At 41.2% G+C, this 9,330-nt stretch overlaps 1 protein-coding gene across 1 annotated transcript in view; it reads right to left on the minus strand.

The window, feature by feature from the left end:
- The window catches only part of LOC103521518 (protein kibra-like), a 25,241-nt gene extending 16,148 nt beyond the window's left edge, over positions 1 to 9,093 (minus strand). Inside the window, exons 1-2 of the mRNA XM_008486628.3 lie at positions 9,059 to 9,093; positions 7,020 to 7,171 (exon numbers count right to left, since the gene is read on the minus strand). The gene's annotated coding sequence lies outside the window, so the exon portion shown is untranslated. The remainder of the gene's footprint in view (positions 1 to 7,019; positions 7,172 to 9,058) is intronic.
- Between the last annotated feature and the right edge of the window lie 237 nt (positions 9,094 to 9,330).

Here is a 9,330-nt window from a genome sequence, read left to right on the forward strand (position 1 = left end):
AAAAAAAAGCTTTATAATAAGACCAAAATAATACTTGGTAAAACTTTCAATAACTTAATAAATAAAAAAAAACTCTTGACTTTTAGTTTTACAAATGTAATATATTTTATCTTTACGCGTATTTCGGGTGTTACCCCAAATTAATTCTCAAGATGATATTTAATTACAACCTTAATTAAATATCATCTTGAGAATGGGGTAACACCCGAAATACGCGTATAGATAAAACTCGCACTTGGTGCCCGCGTGTTCGCTACGCGGAGTTGCGGTCGCGCTGCGCGCTCCCGGAGCTTCACGGGGTTGTGCATGGGGTCGCGCTTTGCGCTCCCTTGTTTACGGTCGCGCTGCGCACTTCCGGGGGCTTCGCGGGGTGTGCATGGGGTCGCGCTTTGAGGTCCCTTGTTAACGATCGCGCTGCGCGCTCCCGGGAGCTTCGCGGGGTGAGCATGAGGTCGCGCTTCGCGCTCCCTTGGCTTCGCCCCTGAAATCTAATATCGTCCCTGAGTTTTATAGAAATGAAAACTAAAAGCGTGAGAAAATATTAAACGTAGGAAAACCTAGCTAAATTATACTAGCTGAATTCCGTCGCTTCGCTCCGGAATCCCGCTAGTTCATCCCGAGGCATGGCCAAGCTTGTGGAAAAGGCATGGCCGAACTTGTATTTTTATCAAACTAAAAACATAAACGAAACTCAATATTAGGCGAGCGAGGAAAAGTTTTCTCTCCCGCAGACTCTGCTTTCTGTGTATTTCTTATGGAGATTTTAGCGATGAAAAATTGATCATACCTATCTCAGGATCGGTTTAGATTTTCGCAAAATCCTTTCTTATTGCACATCTAGACCATAAAAGGAATATTCCTACCAAATTTCAGCTTTGTAGGTGTTGTGGTTCTCGAGATAGAGCGATCAGTGTGTGAACTATGAAATGTGAACTATGAATGGATCTCGTTTTTATAATATAAGACTAGCTGAATTCCGTCGCTTCGCTCCGGAATCCCGCTAGTTCATCCCGAGGCATGGCCTAACTTGTAGAAAAGGCATGGCCGAACTTGTAGAAAATAATAAAAAATACGGTCGCGCTGCGCGCTCCCTATTAGCTGCATAGTTGTCAAACTAAAAACATAAACGAAACTCAAATATTAGGGGAGCGAGGAAAAGTTTTCTCTCCCGCAGTCTCTGTACTCTGTGTATTTCTTATGGAGATTTTAGCGATGAAAAATTGATCATACCTATCTCAGGATCGGTTTAGATTTTCGCAAAATCCTTTCTTATTGCACACCTAGACCATAAAAGGAATATTCCTACCAAATTTCAGCTTTCTAGGTGTTGTGGTTCTCGAGATAGAGCGATCAGTGTGTGAAATGTGAATGGATCTTGTTCTTATAATATAAGATTGCGCAATGTTCATAGCTTAGTGTTATTATGTGCTAAAATAAAAGGCACAAAATATTCAAATTATAGGGAAGTCCCGTTTGCTTCTTAGCCAATCAAATGTCGATCTATTGATCGTTGAATCACTTAAAAATGTGATTATAAGCCAGTAGCTTATATCCGCCATTCACGCTCAGACGGTCTGACAGACCCAGGTCTGCGAGACCGTCTATCGTAACGTGTGTGGCGGGTATTAGGTCCGATGCTGAATACACCTGGAGGACACCGAAGATGAGCAACGCCCAGCCTGGTGAGTAAGTTGAAAAAAACTAATCCAGGGTTAAAGCCAGGCTTTTGCTGGAATTAAAACATTTGAAACCAACCAATTGTCCTTACAAGGCAGAGCACACGCAAGTAACACGTCACGTGTCACCCATCCAGTTGCAAGACGCATAGGACGTTGCTTAGTTCCGTAGTCCACACAGAGCTGGTGTATTCAACATCGTTTTATGGCCAGGAACATAATCTGAATTTAAACTCGGTGTAACTCTTGGGTTATCTGATTGGTTGATTTCAAAATTTTCAGCCAATCAGATTGCTAGATTTAAAAGAGTTAAACTCAACCGAGTTTCTAACTCTGATTATGGGCTATAAGTTATTCTAACTAGTTCGGAGCACCAATTCAAAAACATACCTTGACGAAGCGAAATATTAAAGCCTCATTCCCACCATACTGCAAAGCTCTAGTCACAGTACGTTCTAAGAACGGTCAAATACAGGTGATAAGATGGGAGTGAGCATAAACTTGAACGGCAGAATACTCCCATTTAATTACCCGTAAGAATATTTTGACTGTGCTGTGAATAGTGATGGGTCGTGGGTAAATACCCACTGGGTGGGTAAATAAAAATTGGGTATTTACCCGGGTATTTATCCACCCCCTTGGGTATTTTTTAAAAAAAGAAGAAAAATAAACAAAAAACATCGTCACTTGATTTTTTTTTTTTTTAATTTCCCGGGCACAAATCGACTGAGGTGCTTCTTGAAAATACCCGGGTATTTATAAAAAATGGGTATTTACCCCAAAAATAAGTACACGGGTATTTACCCATCACTATCTGTGAATCACAGTCTGTGATGGTGTGATCTGTACTATAGGGGGAATCTGGCTTAATGCAGTCAGTAGGGCGCTGAGACTACGAGCCTTCTCTATGCTGATGTGCAGCGTACTGTCTGATGATGAATACCTGAGGGCGAAACAATGATACACAAAATTGAAATTCCGTTCTTCTTTTACCTCACGCAACGCGTTATCCAATATTACCAAGGCAAGAAAGGAACCAAATAGAATCATATTCGGTCACCTTTTCCTCTCTACCCTTGCCTCATGTACGCTTTTATCTTTCGTCCGAGAACGAACCTTCACTGTTCAGGATAAAATCCGCTCCGGCCGGGAATCGAACCCGCGACCTAGCGCTTACAAGGCAGGCGCGCTACCCTCCAAGCTAACTAGGCAAAAGACAGGTTAGTTAGACCATCTGTCACGTTATTTTGACCAAAACATTGGTTTCAAGGACCATGAAATTCAAATTCAACTTAATTGACGTGAACGATTTTCCCAGGTACATAAGAAAATCGCTCTCCACATAATCATAGCTTAAATAAATAATTATTGTTTTGATTTTCCCAGGTACATAAGAAAATCACGCTACAAATGGATCGTCTCCCTGTCCAGACATCATGTAACGTCATGTATGAACAATGTCTTCGTTCCATGGCCGAGTTCACATCAATAGCTATGGATGTATTTCATAAGTCCGCCAGTCTGCTGTTACTTAAGTCGAAACATCGCACGGTGGATGAAACAGATTCACGTCAAAATGCGCAGAAACGCTTGCGCACAAACAAACGAAGCGGAAGTAATGAATTATGACGTCATCGCCTACGGGAGCGTATGCCGTGACGTCAAAGCCTACATTAAAGTCACACCAAACTTGACCCCTTCTCTCTTTTTCCCTTAAATCTCAGTCGCTCCAGAGTGAATCGGGGATTTGTCCATTAGTTAGAAAACAAAGTTTCCTACTATTTTCATAGATTCATTCTCATTTGGCATACGTATTTACTCACTACCAGTCCGGAGTTTAAAGCGGTTTAAAACAAAAAAGTTCGGCTCTCACACCGTAAGTTAAGGTGTTTCATTGCCTGTTGCTAGCGGTGAAACACTTAGTACCGCGAGCTGAATCCCACCTAAAAAAAAGTTAACTATCGGTGTATTTCTAAGACATTTCTATTTCGTATAATGACATATCTAGCACACCAGAAAGCCCGTTGAAATATTTTCAATCGAAAATCGAGTACAAATTTTTGTCGATGGTGAGATTCGAACCCGGGACCTTCTGCATGGCAAGCAAGCGCGTTACCACTGGGCTTCGATTTATCGTGGTATCTAGAAGTCGTAGAAGGAAAAGAAAAATTCCGTTGGTCCTGGTCCTCATTTTTCCTGCTCTATGACTTTGAAACATCACCCAAGTAAGCGCAACTGATCTATTATTTTCGGTGTTTTGATAGGAAACTGAATAACGGAGGTCTTATCGTCCGGAAATCAAAGAAAGGAGGACAGGATAGGAGAAAGCCAGCCGTTCCGAGAACGAACCTCGCTTGTTTAGGATAAAGTTCGTCCCGGGCGGGAATCGAACCCGCGACCTAGCGCTTAGAAACCCCAAATACTTACTTGAATGATATGAGATCCGGCTTTCCTTTTCCTGCCTTGTGCTTCCTCAGCTTGTAGATTTCTCGCGAAGTTTTCTTCAACAGTTTTTCCACTTTCTTGTCATCTGCTGATTTTCCGTCCGCCTGGAAAATGAAATGGAATTGAAAAATTCTACCATTAGTAAAATTAATAAAATCCAACACACGAATAGCTTCAAGATATTTGTGTTGAAGCACAGGTTTTATTTAACTCAAGATCTCTATAATATGATGTTTACTACTTGTTGTTTACAAAGGTCATTCTTCCCCGAGCATTCCAGTATTTTTCCACAATATCTTTGCTGGTTTGTACTGTGTCGTATAAAATAACACGCGAATAGCTTCAAGATATTTGTGTTGAAGCACAGGTTTTATTTAACTCAAGATCTCTATAATATGATGTTTACTTGTTGTTTACAAAGGTCATTCTTCCCCGAGCATTCCAGTATTTTTCCACAATATCTTTGCTGGTTTGTACTGTGTCGTATAAAATCGTCGACTTCAAACTTGGAAAACACTAACACGGGTAACTTTCTGGTGTTCTCGTGTTGACCCAGCACCTAAATGGGATCCACAATATCTTTGCTGGTTTGTACTGTTTCGTATAAAATCGTCGACTTCAAACTTGGAAAACACTAACACGGGTAACTTTCTGGTGTTCTCGTGTTGACCCAGCACCTAAATGGGAAGTATTGTGTCTCTTCTCGACCATTTGATGAGAGGCATACTACGAGATGAGCATGCTACGACACAGACAACAGGCGTCTAATGTAGCAGTTGTTTCATTGCTACGAAATAAAAACGGCGGTGAAACAAAGTTCGTTCGTTCTATTACCTGTGAGATGAGATGTTGGAACTGGGCATCTTCCAGGACCCAGTTGGCTATTTCCACATCGTTTTTCTCCTTGGCCAGCTCGAGTCTGGACTTGAGATTCCTCAGGGACTGGATTTCGTCCTGTAGAGATTGCAGCTTGGTGTGTTGGGCCCTCAGATCCAGTTCGAGGTCGAGTGAGGTCCGCGGACCCGAGTGATGAGACTTGCACCGCATGGACCCGGTACCTGATGGAAACAATAAAGATATAATACTATTAGGAAAAGTTCAAATACTCTATCTGTGGGAATAAAGGGATTTTTCAGTCTCATTCTGGCAGTACAAGCAGGGTATATTCTATTCTATCTGTAGTCTGTACATTATCTTCCTTGAATGTCACCATGAACTATCCTTTTGCGCTTTTGATTTTGGATTATCAACAAGCTGTTTTTATTTTTAAGGGGTTTAATGGAGGGACCTGTAACTTCTAGTCTTATAGTCTAGAAAGCAGCGAAGAGAGGACAGGATAGGAGACGGCCAGGCGTTTCTAGTACGAAACTTATCTGTTTAGGATAAAATCTGCCTCAGGCAGGAATCGAACCCGCGACCTACTAGAGGGACCAGTCCTCATACTCAAATGACCATCACGCAGGTGAGGCGTAGCGTTTAATCCGGGTTCGATTCCCAGCAGAAGTTAGTTTTTTTTTTGCGTTGATGTATTTCAGACACTCGCCTCAGTGTATAGCATATTGGCCCCCTTGTAACTTAGATTAAATACATAGGTCCTTGGTTATGTACTTACAGTACCAAAGCATATTCTAAATTTACTCGATTTTGTTTAATATATTTATTGAGGAAATAAATTTATTTATATGTCTGTTTTAACTAATCTCATTGTTTTCATTTACCATTTGTCAAGGTAAAAAAAAAAAAAAAAAGTCTACAGAAGATGGGAAGAAAAAAAAGTAAAAAACAACGAAACAAGGCATTGTTGACTAAGGAAAATGAATGCGTTCGTCTGTACAGGGGCATTGAACTATCACTCTCACTTCGGTTTAACTGAAACACAAACACAGAACCAACATTATACTGAGGGGCTTAAAAAATAATAATAAAAAAAAAAATAGTGTTTTTCACCACCGGCGCCATTTTTATTTCGTAGCAATAAAACATCTGCTACTTTAGACGCCTGTGGTCTGTGTCGTAGCATGCCCATCCCGTAGTATGTCCCTCATCAGATGGGCGAGCACAGTGCCCCATAAACCAGGTTAGTGTAAATCCATCTTCATAAGTACTACTCACCCTACAAATATAGGAGTTCCGCGCCACAGGCGAAAATGTCTGCGAGCGTTTGATCACGATTGACTTGCTTCCACTGCCCGTCACACTGCCTCCGTGATGCGACGAAGATTTACCCGGCACAAACACACACTCCGTGTTGGTAGTCTTATCTTCCGATGTGACAGGGGGAGGTGTGGGATCTAGCTCTATCTCTTCTAGAACCTGACACAACTCTGCTTGTCTGCAAGAGATAGAATAGAAAAATAGGTTATGAATAGAATAGAATAGAACTACTACACCACTAAGGTTGGTGTTGTTGATTTATTTTTTTTTTTCTACTCTGTAAATTGTAAATTGCCCTGCCAAGGAAGCTAGCAGTGATATTGGGGTCGAGTGGATTGGAACACATCACATGCCTTCAGGCACACTCCATTTGTCAAGGGATTAGGCATTGCCTTGCCCTTGGGATCAATTTAATTTGAATTGTAAAAAAAAAAAATATTGGGACGCGCGTAGGAAAATGGTCCAATACCCAATTCCTTTCCATTACTAAAAAAAATAAAAAAAAAAACTGGTAAAAGGACCTTTAATTTGATGTATAGGTCGACCAGGTTTAGATAAGTCCTTCCATGGGGACAGACAGACACCGAAGCGAATACAATAGCCCGTCCACTATACCTTTTTATTACTAGCGTAATAATAAAGGAAGGATGGGGTAAAAATGGGAAACCCATTAAAAAATCCTTACCGGTCATGGGTCGCACTATTGTCTAAACAGAACACAGCCATCATATCCTCCTCCTCGTCCTCCTCCTCGCTACTCGAATCCTCCTCCTCCTCTTCCTCCTCATATTCTTCCTCTCCACCTCCCGTAGCTTCTCCACTGCTACTCTGTACAAATTCTCTATTCAGCTGCTCCAGCTTCAGACTCACGGCTTCACATGGGACGCCTTCACAGCCTGCAGGAAAACAAAATAAAGAAACGTTAAATCGTGAATCTGAGCAAGCGGCAGTGCGGTAAAACTAGGTAAAGTGAATCCTTTACAGCCTAGAGGGGGAAAAGAGAAAATAAATGCCTAGTGAAAACTTTTTTAATAAGGTCTGAGAAAGGGAACAACTGAGGTCTTATCGTCCCGAAATCGAAGAGCAGAAGACAGGATAGGAGAACTAGCCGTTCTGAGAACGTGTTAATAGTTAAAGTTAAAATATTCTAAATCATGATTTATTTGTGGTGAAGGATTTCACAGCATTACTACGAGCCTCTCCTTTACTACACATTTGCCAGCCTACTTAGCTTCGTTGGTACTGTTGGTAGTGCGTCTGCCTTGTAAGCGCTAGGCCGCGGGTTCGATTCCCGCCCGGGGCGGATTTTATCCTGATGGGATAATTCAGAGTTAGAATTTAATGTTGTAATATCTAATAAATATTAATAGAAAAAAGGAATTTTAATTGTGTTAAGTATAAATGCATGTCACAAATGTAGTTTCCCACTTAATACACTACGCTAAATTTTGTCGCTTGACTTGGACTCGAACCACCAAGCTCCAGATTCAAAGTCCACCGTGCTAACCACTACGCCACTGAAGTTTGTTATTCCTAAATAAGTTATTATTATTCTCCTTGAAATTGGAGGCACAGATACAATTATTTTCGGTGTTTTGATAGAGGAAACTGAATAACGGAGGTCTTATCGTCCCGAAAAAAAAAGAAGAAAAAAAAAAAAAAAAAAAAAAAAAAAAAAAGGGTATTTTTTAGATCGATTTATCGTGGTATCTAGAAGTCGTAGAAGAAAAAGAAAAATTCCGTTGGTCCTCATTTTTCCTGCTCTATGACTTTGAAACATCACAGCGCGACTGATATATTTTTGGTGTTTTGATAGAAGAAACTGAATAACGGAGGTCTTATCGTCCCGAAATCAAAGAGAGGAGGACAGGATAGGAGAAAGCCAGCCGTTCCGAGAACGAACCTCGCTTGTTTAGGATAAAGTTCGGCCCGGGCGGGAATCGAACCCGCGACCTAGCGCTTAGAAACCCAAATACTTACTTGAATGATATGAGATCCGGTTTTCCTTTTCCTGCCTTGTGCTTCCTCAGCTTGTAGATTTCTCGCGAAGTTTTCTTCAACAGTTTCTCCACTTTCTTGTCATCTGCTGATTTTCCGTCCGCCTGAAAAATGAAATGGAATGGGGCTCAACCACTTTTTTTTTTCTTCGCTGATAAAGGAAGTTCGAAACACGCTGATTGCAATAGAAATGCTTAAAATTTCAAAAAAAAAGAATAAATGCCTAGTGCTAACTTTTTTTATAAGGTCTGAGAGAAGGAACAACTGAGGTCTTATCGTTCCGAAATTGAAGAGAAGACAGGATAGGAGAACTAGCCGTTCCGAGAACGAACCTTATCTGTTAATAGTTAAAGTTAAAATATTCTAAATCATGATTTATTTGTGGTGAAGGATTCCACAGCATTACTACGAGCCTCTCCTTTACTACACATTTGTCCTCACCAGGCTGAGTGCACCCTGAACTTCAAGCACAGAGTGCACCCCTGCTTGGAGTACAAACTTCGACCCTCCCGGGAATCGAACCAGGGACCAAGCCTTATGTGACATCCACTCGGCCACGGAAGTATCTATTTAGAGTTGTACCTTGGTTTCTCGTGAGCGTACTAGTCAGGGAGGAAAAAATCCTAGGCTCATCTAGAAACTCTCTTCATTCACGGTAATAATATGAACCACGGAAGTATTTAGAGTTGTACCTTGGTTTCTCGTGAGCGTACTAGTCAGGGAGGAAAAAATCCTGGGCTCATATAGAAACTCTCTTCATTCACGGTAATAATATGACAACTTACCTTGGTTTCTCGTGAGCGTACTAGTCAGGGAGGAAAAAATCCTAGGCTCATCTAGAAACTCTCTTCATTCACGGTAATAATATGATTTCCCAACATCAAACTTGATAGTGTCTTCATAACGATATCGACTCAAGAGTATTATTATTATTTGTCATAAAATTAGCAAAAGCTTAGCCGGCAAAAAGTCTGCGTAGATTAAATAAACTCCTTACCTCTGCGCACAGGTCAGTCTGTGAGGCCGTGCTCAGAGTCAGATTGAGCGTGGACACGTC

Source organism: Diaphorina citri, unplaced genomic scaffold (genome assembly GCF_000475195.1).
Source record: "Diaphorina citri unplaced genomic scaffold, Diaci psyllid genome assembly version 1.1 scaffold5376, whole genome shotgun sequence".
NCBI classification, from domain to species: Eukaryota; Metazoa; Arthropoda; class Insecta; order Hemiptera; family Psyllidae; genus Diaphorina; species Diaphorina citri.